Source organism: Crocodylus siamensis, chromosome 5 (genome assembly GCF_052110815.1).
Source record: "Crocodylus siamensis isolate JL-2025a chromosome 5, ASM5211081v1, whole genome shotgun sequence".
NCBI classification, from domain to species: domain Eukaryota; kingdom Metazoa; phylum Chordata; order Crocodylia; family Crocodylidae; genus Crocodylus; species Crocodylus siamensis.
The window spans coordinates 181,007,705-181,021,255 of NC_143399.1; the positions used below are offsets into that span (position 1 = coordinate 181,007,705).

At 45.9% G+C, this 13,551-nt stretch overlaps 1 protein-coding gene across 3 annotated transcripts in view; it reads left to right on the forward strand.

The window, feature by feature from the left end:
• Nucleotides 1-13,551, forward strand: part of KIAA1217 (KIAA1217 ortholog) — a 684,182-nt gene that overhangs the window by 152,121 nt on the left and 518,510 nt on the right. The window contains exon 2 of one of the 3 annotated variants that reach the window (XM_090047347.1): nt 1,316-1,477. The exons of the other annotated variants lie outside the window; for them this stretch is intronic. The gene's annotated coding sequence lies outside the window, so the exon portion shown is untranslated. The remainder of the gene's footprint in view (nt 1-1,315; nt 1,478-13,551) is intronic. 3 annotated transcript variants of the gene reach the window in all.

Here is a 13,551-nt window from a genome sequence, read left to right on the forward strand (position 1 = left end):
ATGGATGGACAGAGCCTGAAGGGCCCAGTCTGTGCTAAAAGAGCCCTCAGTGCCAAAGCCAGGGCATAGGGAAATAGTACTGCTACAGCATGAGGCCCAGCACCCAGAAGCCAGCAGCAGTATGGTGGTGCAGCAGCTGAGAGGAGCTGAGCCTTCTGTGCCCAGAGTGGGGCACAGGGTAGGGAGGAGCCCAGCAGCGCGGGAGAGGTCTGGAGAGGCGCTCCAGCAGAGGAGACCCCATCAAGCTGCACCCTGACTACCACCACCTGAGGGAGCATGAGTCATTGGGCCCTTGGGTCCCACAGAAGGGGCTGAGTGAGTAGCCCCCTGCCTAGTCAAGGCCCTAAGGGGAGAGGCCCCTGGTGCTTCTTGCCTCTCCCCCCACCCCCAAAGGACCCCATTGGAAGGAGAATCATCTCTTGCCATGGGTCAAGGACTATATTAAGGAATATATTATATTAAGATTGTTTATGTTTATGCTTTATCTTTTGTAATTGAAATATTGTATTGTGATGTCGTATTGTGTTGAAGCTGCCGAAATTGTTTTATTGTGATGGGTAAATAGAGTTATTTAGGGTTTGACCTTGGTTATTGGTTAATGTTCACTGTGTAAATATATGTATATGATATTTAGTTTTATGTTTATGTATATTATAACTCAATATATTGTGTATAGTTAAGAACTTTGGGCTTGGGCTAACTCTATGGAGGAAAGAGGGATCTGCTCAAAATTCTGGCATCCCTCTCACAGCACCCCCTCCTGCCTACCCATCCCATCCGACTGAGAATAGGGCACACCCTTGGGTGTACCCGGGTAACATGTCCAATGTAACCTTGGGATCCTTTTCCAGTCTGTCCCCTGGCTGTGGTGGTGCATGAAATTCTTTACTCCTAAGTGCAGGACTTTGTACTTGTCCTTGCTGAACCTCATGAGATTCCTTTTGGCCAAATCCTCCAATTTTTCTAGGTCATGCTAAATACTAGCCCTACCCTCCAGTGTATGTACTACAGCCCCCAGCTTGGTGTCACCTGCAAACTTGCTGAGGGTGCCATCTTCCAGATTGTTAATGAAGATACTGAACAAAACCAGCCCCAGGACTGACCTCTGGGGCACTCCACTTGATAGAGGCTGCCAGCTGGACATTGAGCCATTGATTATTACCTGTTGATCCTGACAATCCAGCCAGCTTTCTATCCACCTTACAGTCCATTCATCCAACCCATACTTCCTCATCTTGGTTGCAAAAATGCTGTGGGAGATGGTGTCCAAAGCCTTGCTAAAGTCAAAGTATATTATGTCCATTGCTTTCCCCAGATCCACAGAGCCAGTTACCTGATCATAGAAGGCAATCAAGTTGGGCAAGCATGACTTCCCCTTGATGACTCCATGTTGACTGTTCCTACTCACCTTCTTCTCCTCCAAGTGCTTAGCAGTGGAAATTTTGAGGAACGCCCCATGATTTTTCCAGGGACTGAGGTAAGGCTGCCCGGTCTGTAGTTCTCTGGATCCTCCTTCTTCCCTTTCTTAAAGATGGGCACTATGTTTGCCCTTTCTAATCATCCAGGAACTTCCCTGATCTCCATGAGTTTTCAAAAATAATGGCCAGCAGCTCTGCAATCACATCAGCCAGCTTCCTGTATACCCTTGGATGCATTGCATCTGGCCCCATGGATTAGTATATGCCAGTTTTTCTAACTCGTCCCTAACATGTTCTCTCACCTTTGAGGGCTGCTGATCTCCTCCCTAAGCTGTGCTGCCTGTGAAAACCAAGGTAAAAAAAGGCATTGAGTACTTCAGGCTTTTCCTCATCATCTATTGCTAGGGGACCCAAACTTTTCCTGACCTTCCTTTTTTTGCTAACATACATGTAGAAATCCTTCTTGTTACCCTTCATGCCCTTTACTAGCTACTTTGGCCTTCCAGATTTCATCTCTGCATACCTGAGCAATATTTTTATACTCTTCCCAAGTTGTTTCTCCAAGCTTGCACTACTTTTAAACTTCCTTTCTGTGTTTATACTCAGCAAAGAGTTCTCTGCTAAACCAAGTTAGTTGTTTGCCACATTACTAATCTTCCTGAACATTGGTGTTGCAGAGCTTGTAGGTGCCCTGCGACTGAGAGCAGAAATGGCTTGGGGAAGACCCCTGGTGGTGGAAAGAGGGAAGCTCAGCTGCCAGTCACTAGGACTGTGCAGGTGCTGGTTGCTAGGGCAATCAGGGTAAACATAGCGACAGGAAGGGGAGAAACTTGGCCCTTCTTAAGCCCCGGCAGGAGGCCAGGAGGGCAGTTTCCCTCCGGTGGCTGAGGGAGGAGGAACTCGGCCAAAGGTGAACCCAGATGGCGGGAACATTCCCTAGGTCCTGCTGAGAGGACTGGTGTGCTCGCAGTCCTGGGTAGGGAGGTACTGTTGTTTTCTTCTGTCCAGGACGGTCTAGCTTTTATGCTGTAGTCCAGGGGCTTTGTGTTTTATGTTTACTATTTTACTGGAGGACCGGCTGGGGCTATCAGGGGTTGGAGGAGGCCTCATAGGAACTTCCCAGTAGAGTGGGGGGTTCCTGATGCCAGAGAAGGCAGTATTTTGCAGGGTGCATTGGCCCAGCCCCGAGAGAGCGGAGGGGGCAGCGAGGAGCCCCGAGAGAGAGTGAGGAGGGGCGTCGAGGAGCCCTGAGAGCAAATGTAGGGCCAAGACATAACAGGGCCCAAGGCAGATCACACCAGCACCATCTGTGAGGCTTGGGCTGCGGTGTAGGGGAGGAAAAGGAGCCGCAGGCAGTGCCCCCAGTCATCAGGGCTCGTAGAAATGGGCAGCCTCCCGCTGATTACAATCATCTGTTAATCAAAATAAGATCAAGGCGTGGCAGGAAGTAAGCAGGAGGTTGGCCCATTGCAGGAGGGCAGAGCCACACTTCCAGAGAGGCTCCGAGAGTAGGACTCCTGTCAAAATTGGGATGGTCTGTTCCTGCACCCTCAGTAAGTTTTCTTTAAAATACAGCCAGGTCCTGACTCCTGGGTTCCTTTCCCCCTCAGCCTGGCCTCCCAGGGGATCATGCCCATTAGATCCCTGAGGAAGTGAAAGTCTGCTTTTCTGCTTTTTAGAAGTCCAGGGTCCATACCATGTTCCCCTCCTTTCTTCTTTTCCTCAGGATCCTGAACTCAATAATCTCATGGTTACTGATGCCCAAGTTGCTATCCACTTCTACATCCCCCACCAATTCTTATCTACTTGTGAGCAGTAGGTCAAGAAAAACACGGCCCCCTAGTCAGGATCTCCAACATTTGCACCGGGAAGTTGTCCCCAGTACTCTCCAGAAACTTCCTGGATTGCCTGTGCATTGCTGTATTGCCCTCCCTGAAGATGTCAGGGTGATTGATGTGTCCCAGGAGAACCAGGGCCTGTGATTGGGAAACTTCTGCTTGTTGTCTGAAGAAAGCCTCAACTACCTCATTCTCCTGGTCAGGTGGTCTTTAGCACACATCCACCACATTACCCTTGATGCTCTCCTATCTCCAGTTTTATACTGGAGCTCTGAGAAATCATACAGCTCTTTTACATACAGCACAACTCCTCCTCCTCTTCTCCCCTGCCTGTCCTTCCTGAACAGTTTGTACCCGTCCATGACAGTGCTCCAATCATGCAAGCTGTCTCTACCAAGTCTTCCTTAAACGAGAAGGGTTTATGAGTTGTGTATCATGTTTTATGTATGCCCATGTAATAAAAGGCAAGTAGCACAACCATTGTAATATGTAGAATGCCTTATAATGCTGCTATAAATGGTGTATGCCATGGCTTTCCTTTTATAGTGTACTGTTCAAGTTATGTTTCTAATTAGTTGCCTAAACTGGAGGTGGCAAATCGCCTGTGGGCTGTGGAGACATGTCATATAGCCCTCAGGGCTCCTTGAGTGGCTGGGAATTTAGCAGCAGAGTGATAACACGTGGGGCTGTCACCAAAATCCTACTGGAAATGTCTGTTGGTGGCAGAGGCAAATGATAGTGATGGTAATCCCAGTGGCTCCCTGACTGCTCACCCCACCACTGCCATTGCTTGCCCTACTGTGGAAAGTGGGTCTGGATTTAGCCTTTGAGGAGCCCTGAGGTCCAGATCTGGCCAGGGTGTCAAAACAGTTGGACAACCCTGGTCTTAACTAAAGGCATTGGAACACTGCATAACATAGCTTGCAAATCATGACCAGAAATACATGGTGTTTTGATGGGGGGTTTTGTGCTTCATTAACATCCAACCTGCTGCACAATGCAGAAATTTCTACTCCTACAATATAAACTTTATACATTTATTCTTTAGCTGTTTTCTTCCTTGCAGTATTCTGAGGAAAACTGTACTGAAGCTACTTATTCTACAAGTAGGACACTTTAAAATTATGCTGAATGCATTTGGGAACATTCATGGTGAAAGTTATATTTTATCTTTGGAAATGTCACAGAGCTAGTCTGAGAAAATTATTACTGTTTCCCAGTAAATATAATGAAAAAATGTGTAACTAGGAGTATTGGCTTTATGTACTGAAATACTATAGCTTGTTGCACAACAAAATATGCTCTTGGAATACTTTAATTCCCTGTAATGCTTCTGAGTGTAATAATACAAGGAATAGGACACTTGTGATCCAGGATCCTGGTACAACTGCATATATGCCACCAGCTGATATCTGGAAAATAGATAACACTATACTTTGACGTGTCCAGTGCTAAAAGTTTTGTGGAGGGCTGTGAATAGAAGTGTATTGCTGAACAATAGGAATCATTGTATTGCTCCAAAATAGTGACTGTTGATAACATGTTGGATTAATAACACAGTACAATGCAGGGTCAGGAAGGGTCCACAGAGTCTGCGTTCTAGCTGAATTACAGATGATTTTGAGATCTCAAGCTAGTAAAGATTTAGTAAAGAACAAGGTCACCAGTGGGTCTGTCACATATCCTCCGGATGAAAATTCCCACTATTAGCTCACTGAAGACTGTTCACAAATCCTAGTCGGTTGTTAATGCCGGAGGCTGTAAATTGGTGGGTGTTGTTTTTGGCCATTTGTCCTGCAGTAGTAGTTCTCCATTTGGCTTTATATGATCTAGAAACATATTCCAAAACCTCCAACAGAGAGAAATAATAATGGGTCATGGTTTGTTTTGAAAGAATTAGTGGAAAAGACTTGCCAGACTTTCCTCTGAAAATGGGTGAGCATAACGATTCCAGATGGCACAGGCAGTTTTGCCCACCTTGAATGAATGAATGCAATGGAATAAGAGTGGATTGCAATATGCTTTTGTGTTTCCTTTATATAGAGAGTTGTTGAAGTAGGAAACAAAGTGCCAAAAGTGGTGATAGAACTGCATAACAAATAGTATACCACTACTTTACTCTTTGAAATTGCCATGTTATGGCTTTAAAAGTATGATGGATCAGTATTTTTCATCCAAGTTAATGAGCTTAGTTTTCAAGCTAATTGATATGGAATAGATTTAGCTTTTTTTACCCAATATTTTTTTTCAATGGAGGATACTATTTTATCAGAAGTGATGCCTCCCATGGGCACACATTGATTTCAATGAAATTTTCTACTAAGGGAAAACAATTTTGGTGTGGCCAAGATTAAAATGTTATATTTTGTCATTTTAAAACAGGAAATTGCATTTTTTTATCTTGAGATTTTTTTTCATAGTATAAAAATAAATAGATTAGAACAAAATATATTAATGTTATAAAAACCGAAGTGTTTGATTGACCTGAAATTATTTTTTTCCAAGCTTTGCCTCTGTGGAAAATTTTTTAAATGAGCTAGATGATAGAGCTAGATATGCCTCATGAGTTACTGTTTTTACCTGAATCTAAGACAGCTTTGAATGTAAGACTACCCCTCAGCAATCAGTTTCTATATCTGGAAAATTATAAATTTGTTATCATTTTCCATGTATAGAATCTAATTATGAGAGGGTCATCATAAATTTCCCTCCTCCCCCACTGTGGTGGGGAAAACAGCAAAGGGGTGGGGGGAAGCAAACAGTGGCAGAGGAAACAGTGGTAGGGAGGCAGATGGCCTGTCCCTTGTCCCCCCCTTACTTGACCCCTGCCAGTTGCTGCTCCCAGCTGTCTCCCTGTGTTGTATGCACAAGGCATACAGTGTGAATTAAAGACAAGTGGGAATCTTATCAGGGGATAAGGCACAACTCCACATTCATTGAAAACATAAGACAAACTAAATAAAAGAAAAAACAACAGAAGGTGGTGTTTCCTATTTCATACGCTCACACATACATACCCATTTTTTCACATACATACGAAAGGAGACAGACAGACAGTCCTGCACATAGCAAGATTTATGAGTCCTAAAGATGCTTGGGTTAGTTTGGTAGCCAGCCAAGTTAACCATGAGGGTGAAGCCAGGTCTTTGTGTGATGTGTTCCAATGCTTCTTCTTTTTCGTTACAGGACAGACCAAAAGCTCCTTTGTTCTTGTCCATCTTTATAGTGATTGTTCCGCATACAAATCTATCGGTCTTGCTGTGTCATGTCCCCTCGACAATGAAAAGATCCTCTTCTTCAGTTACAATTGTTATGATTGTTACAATGTTATGATTGACAGACTCTTCAGCTTTGTGGTCTGCAATTTCTTCCATCTGTTGTCAGCAATTTCTTTAGCCATTAAAACAAAACCTGATCTGATATTTTGCAATCCTTAACTGCTGATCTTTGGACATTGCTGTAACCTTTGGCTGTTAAATCACAGAAGGCTATTTCTATCCTTCTAGTCTGAGGTGCAAGACAGACTGTCTCAGCATATGCATTTCCACACATACTGTTTATTCTTTCATTACTTATTTTCAGACATACCACAGGCGTTGTATACACACTATTTCTCTTATACTTAACCTATAAAATTACAAAACAAAATGACTGTTACACTTATGCTAAGCAATGTAAAAATCAAAATGGAGTCTCAACTAAGGCCTAGTTACACAATTATTTGAGCAAACTAAAATGGACATTGGTTATAAAATAATAATTAACAAAGTAATAAAGGATATTATAAAGGCACTATCAAGAGTATAAAGGGGCAAATTAACTTTATCCCAACACCTGCTACTTGCTCTTCTTTGGCACCTGCCTCTCTGCCACTTTCTCCCCCCCACTACCTGCCCCTCCTCCACTGCCACTTACCTTATGCTAGAGGTTCTTAACTTTTTTAGACTCAAGAGATTAAGACACCATCCCTAGACTCACAGAGCCCTTGGAAAATGCCAACTTTTAGTTTTCATTTGTTCTTTGACTACAGAAAAATAATAGAGCAATTCTTCAGTTGCAGAGAACTCAGAAAGACTATAACAAGGCAGAATGTTTTTGACCCCATGGGTTCCTATTTGAAATCTCTGGGTTTATCTTGTGAATCATGTTTGCAGACTTAACGGTGCTAATGTTGTGTGGTTTCCTGTGGCACCACTGAAAGGATCTCAATGCACCACAGGGTGCAATACTACCTTGATTGAGAATCACTGCCCTGTGTGATGGCTCTGACTCTGGCACAAGCCAGGTAGCATTGGTGGTGGCAGCTCTGGTTCTGGCCTTTGGCTGGAACTGGAGCCAGAGCTGGAGCTGCAGCAGTTCCCTTGCTGCTGCATGGTCTTCCTTGCAACCCTTCCATGTTGTCTTCCCTGCACTCTTACCCCATCCCACCCCTTGCTATATTGTGCAGTATCCCCTACGCTTCCCTGTTGCATGCAGTCTCCTCCACCACATGGACCATATCAAACCACCCTAGCCAGGCTGCATAGCAGTGGTAGTGGCTCTGGTCCTGGCCCTGGTACTTGAATCTAAGACGAGGCATTCCCCATTTTAAATGGAGAAAAAAACTGAATAAATTTGAGTAAATATGGTATATAATCTATCCCTTTCCCCAAGGTGGGATCAACTATACCTAAGTTATTCCTGACGCATGTTTGCCTAACCCAGTGGTAGGCAAGCTATGGTCTGTGGTATGGATCTGGCCTGTGGAACCATTAGATCCAGCCCGTGGATAGGGGGCTTCAGTGGCCAGGGTTTTGGCTGCAGACATTCTCCCCAAGCCTTTGTGGAGACAAGCACTGGTGGCGAGGTCCTAGCAGGCACTCTTCTGCCTCACACACACATTTTCTGGCTTTTTCCCCCATCCCTATTCCCTGCTTTCCTTTTTTCTCTGCCCTCATACGGCATGGTTGTCTTTTGCACACTTTTCACCTCTCCTAATTGCCTACTTTCATGTGGCTGCCTGAACTATCCAAGGCCTGATATTTGTGCACTATTCTGTCTTCTTTCATAACAGCAGTTCAGCAATCTCCTCTGAACTGCTCCAGAATTTATTGACTGAAATGGCTTATACAGGGACACTTCAGTATTTGAAACATTAGAGCTATGAAATACATGGTTCAGTGGAGGGTGCGGATACACAGCAGGCTAGATACTGCTAAGGGTTTTCCTATTCAAGAGGAATCCCCTGTCAAGCAGTTTATGCCAACTGTATTAGCCTGGATTTGGCCTATAATGTCATGCCTTGCTATTGCTGTTTGTCCCAGGGATAGTGAGAAGTGGGGCTTGATGCAGGAAGAAACAGTAAAATAAAGAAAGAAATACAAAACAATCACTTAACTGCAGGAGGAGTGATGCTAGAAGATCTGAAAGAAAAGCCTGCAGAGTTTACAAGCCATGCCTTTATGTAATTAAGGCAAGTGGGTGACATCACAAGGATGCATCCACTGACAGGGATAAAAATGGCCGCTGGCAGTAGGGAGGAGAGAGCTAGTGAGGAGGCAGAGGCTCTCTGTGCCGGTAGTGGGTGGGACCGGTGCAAATTTGGAATGCCCAGGCAACGGGCAGCTGGGGAAGCACTGAGAGCTTTTCACACCAGGGGCACTGAGATCGAGCCCTAGGAGGGGCAGAGTGCTGGGAGTGACTTCCCCTTAGGGCTACCAAGGAGGTGCATCGAGGGAGATGCCGAGCAGTGGCGCAACCAGGATGACAAGCTCAAGGAAGAGGCTGAAGCCAACCTTGGGGAAATGAAGGTGTGCCCACTCAACCATTCCCAGGTACCAGATCAGGGAACTGGGCTAGGGGTGGAGAGGGACCCTGCAGGACCAGCACTGGGGGAGCACTGCCAAGTTCAGGCAGGAGGGCTTGGAAAGCCAACTGGTAGGACACCAGATAGGAAGACCTTTAGGATCCCTTCTTTTGGTTTTTTTCTTCATTTTATTCCTTTACCCCTGCTCGGCAGAGGGACCCTCAGACCCCAAGAATAGAGCTGACCAGCTCAAGGGGATTGCAAGCTTAGAGCCCGGGCCAGCTAATTATCCTCCCCCAAGGATAAAGAGGGATATGATAGGGCACGAGGAACATCTACACTGGAGAGGCAGCCGTGTCAAGATCTGGCACCCCACCAGAGGTTGGTGTAAGGTTGGGGTCTATGGGGAGCTGAAGCCCCATAAACATCCTGCAAGTGGAGTGGTGATTGCTGAGGGGAACTTTGAGGCCAAACCCCACATTGATATAACATTTAAAGACATGGTAGGTGAGTTTGGGGAAGGCCAGAGAGGCAACCGAAGCCCAACTAGGGGAACCCATGACACTAGAGAGTGTACACCCTCTACCGCCTGGACCAGGACAGCACGCAAGCAGGCATTCGAAGCCAGATGGACACACTGTTGTAATCATCTTAAACACATTAGAGAGTTTTGATAGGAGACCTTAGATTTCATAGACTTCATAGACATTAGGGCTGGAAGGGACCTCGGAAGTTTATCGAGTCCAGCCCCCCGCCCAAAGGGCAGGAAGCCAGCTGGGATCATAGGATCCCAGCAAGATAAGCATCCAATTTGCTCTTGAAGGTGTTCAATGTAGGTGTGTGAACCACCTCCGATGGCAGGCTGCTCCAGACCTTGGGGGCTTGGACAGTGAAGAAATTCTTCCTTATGCCCAGCCTGAAACGGTCTTACAGTAGTTTATGTTCGAACTCGTCATCCCTTGGGGCACTCTGGTGAACAAATGTTCCCCCAGATCCTGGTGGTCACCCCTTATAAACTTATAGGTGGCCATCAGATCACCCCTGAGCCTGTGCTTTTCCAGGCTAATGAGCCCCATGGCTCTTAGCCTGTCATCGTAAGATCTGTTTTCCTGACCTCTGATCATGTGTATGGCTCTTCTCTGGACTCTCTCAAGCTTCTCCACATCCTTTTTGAATTGTGGAGCCCAAAACTGAATGCAGTACTCCAGCTGCGGCCTCACCAAGGCCGAGTACAAGGGGAGAATGACGTCCCGGGATTTGCTTGAGAAGCATCTATGGATGTAAGCCAGCATTTTGGTCGCTTTATTAGCTGCAGCATCGCATTGCAGGCTCATGTTCATCTTGTGGTCAATGATGACCCCCTGAGTCTCTTTCTTCCGTACTGCTAGCCAGCATAGCACTGCCGAGCCTATAAGGATGCTGCAGGTTTTTCCTCCCAAGGTGGAGAACCTTGCATTTTTCAGTGTTAAACACCATTAGGTTCTCATCCGCCCATCTGCTAAGCCTGTCCAGGTCAGCCTGGATCACCCGCCTGTCTTCTGGCGTGGATGCTTTGCCCCAAAGTTTGGTGTCATCGGCGAACTTGGCCAGTCCACTCCTGACTCCAATGTCCACATCATTAATGAAGATGTTGAACAATATGGGTCCAAGGACAGGGCCTTGAGGGACCCCACTGGTCACAGGACACCATGATGAGTGACTGTCATCAATTACAACCCTCTGGGTCCGACCATGGAGCCAGTTTCCAGCCAGCTGATTGTGGTGGACCCAAGGCCACAATTGGCCAGTTTTGCCAAGAGGTGATCATGGGATACCAGATCGAAGGCTTTTTTGAAGTCAAGATATATGACATCAATCTCTTCTCCCTTGTCCAGGTGATAGGTCACCTGGTCATAGAAGGAAATGAGATTGGTCAAGCAAGACCTATCCACAACAAACCTGTGCTGGCTATCCCTTAGGATGTTGGCGTTGGCTAGTCCATTAAGGATGGCCTCTTTAATAAATTTTTCTAAGATCTTCCCCAGGATAGAAGTCAGGCTGATGGGCCTATAGTTAGCTGGATCCACTTTCCTCCCTTTCTTGAAGATTTTCACCACATTGGCCTTCTTCCAGTCTTCGGGCACTACACCAGAGCACCAGGAGTTTTCAAAGATCCGTGCCAGGGGCTGGGCTATGATGCTTGCCAGCTCCTTGAGTACCCTGGAGTGTAGATTGTCAGGGCCGGCTGACTTGAAGGTATCCAGCTTCTCAAAGTGTTCCTGCACAAAGTCAGCATTTACGGAGGGCAGGGGATCTCCCCCACCCGGACCTCCCTGTCCCATAGTGGGCATGGGCATCCCATGGGACTAATGAAAGACTGATACAAAGTACCCATTTAATAGGTTGGCTTTTTCCTGGGCATCAGTTGTCAGTTTCCCCATCCAGTTCAGCAGGGGTCCAATGTTGCCCTTGCTTTTCCTCCGGCTCCCCACATATCTGAAAACAGGACTTTTTATCTGAAAAATGTCCTTTTTTAAAGGACTTGATGCTTGAAGCTAGTTGGAGTTCAGTTGCAGCTTTGGCTTTCCTGGTTTGCTCCCTGCAGGACCGGACCAGTGCAGAATAATCCTCCTTGGAGGTGAATCCCATCCTCCATCCTTTGTAGGCTTTTCTTTTTAGCCTTAGGAGGTCTGCTGGGTCCCTGGAGAGCCAGGGGGGCTGCTGTGCCCTCTTGCTGCCTTTCCTTCGAGATGGAATAGACTTATCTTGTGCATTGAGGATCACTCCCTTGAGGAGCAACCACTCTTCTTGAACTCCCCTCTCCCTGGGGTCATGGTCCCTTAGGGCCTGACTGACAAGCCTCTTGAGCTTGTCAAGGTCGGCTTTTCTGAAATCAAGGACTTCTGTGTTGCTGACTGACTTGCCAGCTTTATGGTGGATTGTGAAGGTGATCAGCTCATGGTTGCTGTCATCCAGCTTCCCATCCATCACTAGGTCGTCAGTTGGGTCATCCCCTCTAGCCAGTACCAGGTCGAGCAGCGCTTTGCCTCTTGTTGGCCCATAGACTTCTTGAGTCAGGTAGAGGTCATCCACACATGAGAGGAAGCTTTGTGACCACTCTGATTTTGCTGAGCGGTCGTCCCACGAGATGTCCGGGTAATTAAAGTCACCCATGACAACCATAGTCCTGGAGCATGTGGCCTCAGCCAGTTCCCAGGCGAACTCCTGGTCAAGCTCAAGACTTTGGGTGGGAGGTCTGTAGTAGACTCCCACCGTTGTGTCTCCTGTGCAGTGTTCCCCATGAATTTTAACCCAGAGGGTCTCCAGTTGTCCACCCTGGTCGCCAATATCAGCTTGCAGGGATGCATAGCTTTCCTTAACATAGAGAGCTACACCCCCGCCCCTTTTATCTACATGATCCCTTCTGTACAGGGTGTAGCCATCTATACCAGTGGTCCAGTCATGGGTGGAGTCCCACCAGGTCTCTGTTATCCCAGTGACATCATAATTATTTGCATTGAGCAAGAGGACAAGCTCCTCCTGCTTATTCCCCAAGCTCCTGGCAGTTGTGACCTGAGTGCTTCCTGTTTCCAGTGTTTGGTTATTCACAAACTGCTAAATGGGATCCTACCTGTTTGCTAAGGGTGCCACAAATTAGCCCATACTTTCCACAAGTGCCACTTCAATCTCTTTCCCCTGCCTGCTCTGCAGGTTGGCCACCCCTGCACCAGCAAGTTTGTGGTGTGAGGGCTTTCCTTTACTGAGCTAATGACAGTATGTGACACTACTGCATTCTTGGCCCTTGCTTGGTTACCAAGTCTTGTCTTCAACATACTGCTTACATTTCTTCATATAATCAGATGCCATTTTGCTGATCATTGTTGCCACCTCACATTCTACCCCTGGAGATTGCATTGCTTCACAGTAATACCTATTTTTAAATGATCAAGTTGTAAATTTTCTGACTACTACTGTTTGATATTGTTAGAATTAGTCAAAGGGAACAAACATGGAATTCTACTAACTCTCCAATGAATGGAAAGAAAAAAATGGTTCTGATTACTCCTTCTCTTGGTTTTGGGAATCTCAAAGTAACCCTCTTTACCATAGCAAATCAAGCTATTTTTAAAATTAGCTTATACATTTATATATCCTTACAGTGATTTGTCTTTTTACTTATTGTCTCATATATAGCCTGTGTGAAATGCTAAATCACAGATAATTAAGAAGCAATAAATGTGTGGACGGGAAAAATAATGAAGCAAACAGCAAATGCTGTTGTTCCTGAGGAGGTTTGGGCCTACTGCCACTTCTGATGTTTTGGTTAGCTAAAAGATTATTATGTTCCACATGAACTTTAACTTAGTACATGTATTTTGCATTTATTAACTATGTGTTGAAGATTATATAGATGGAGATGAAACTCTGTTATGGAGGATTTGGGATGGAACAAGGATTCTAATGAGCCTATGCAAAAATGCATCTATAGCCAGATGGAGAGTTACACTGGCATTAGCTGCTGTTTACCATC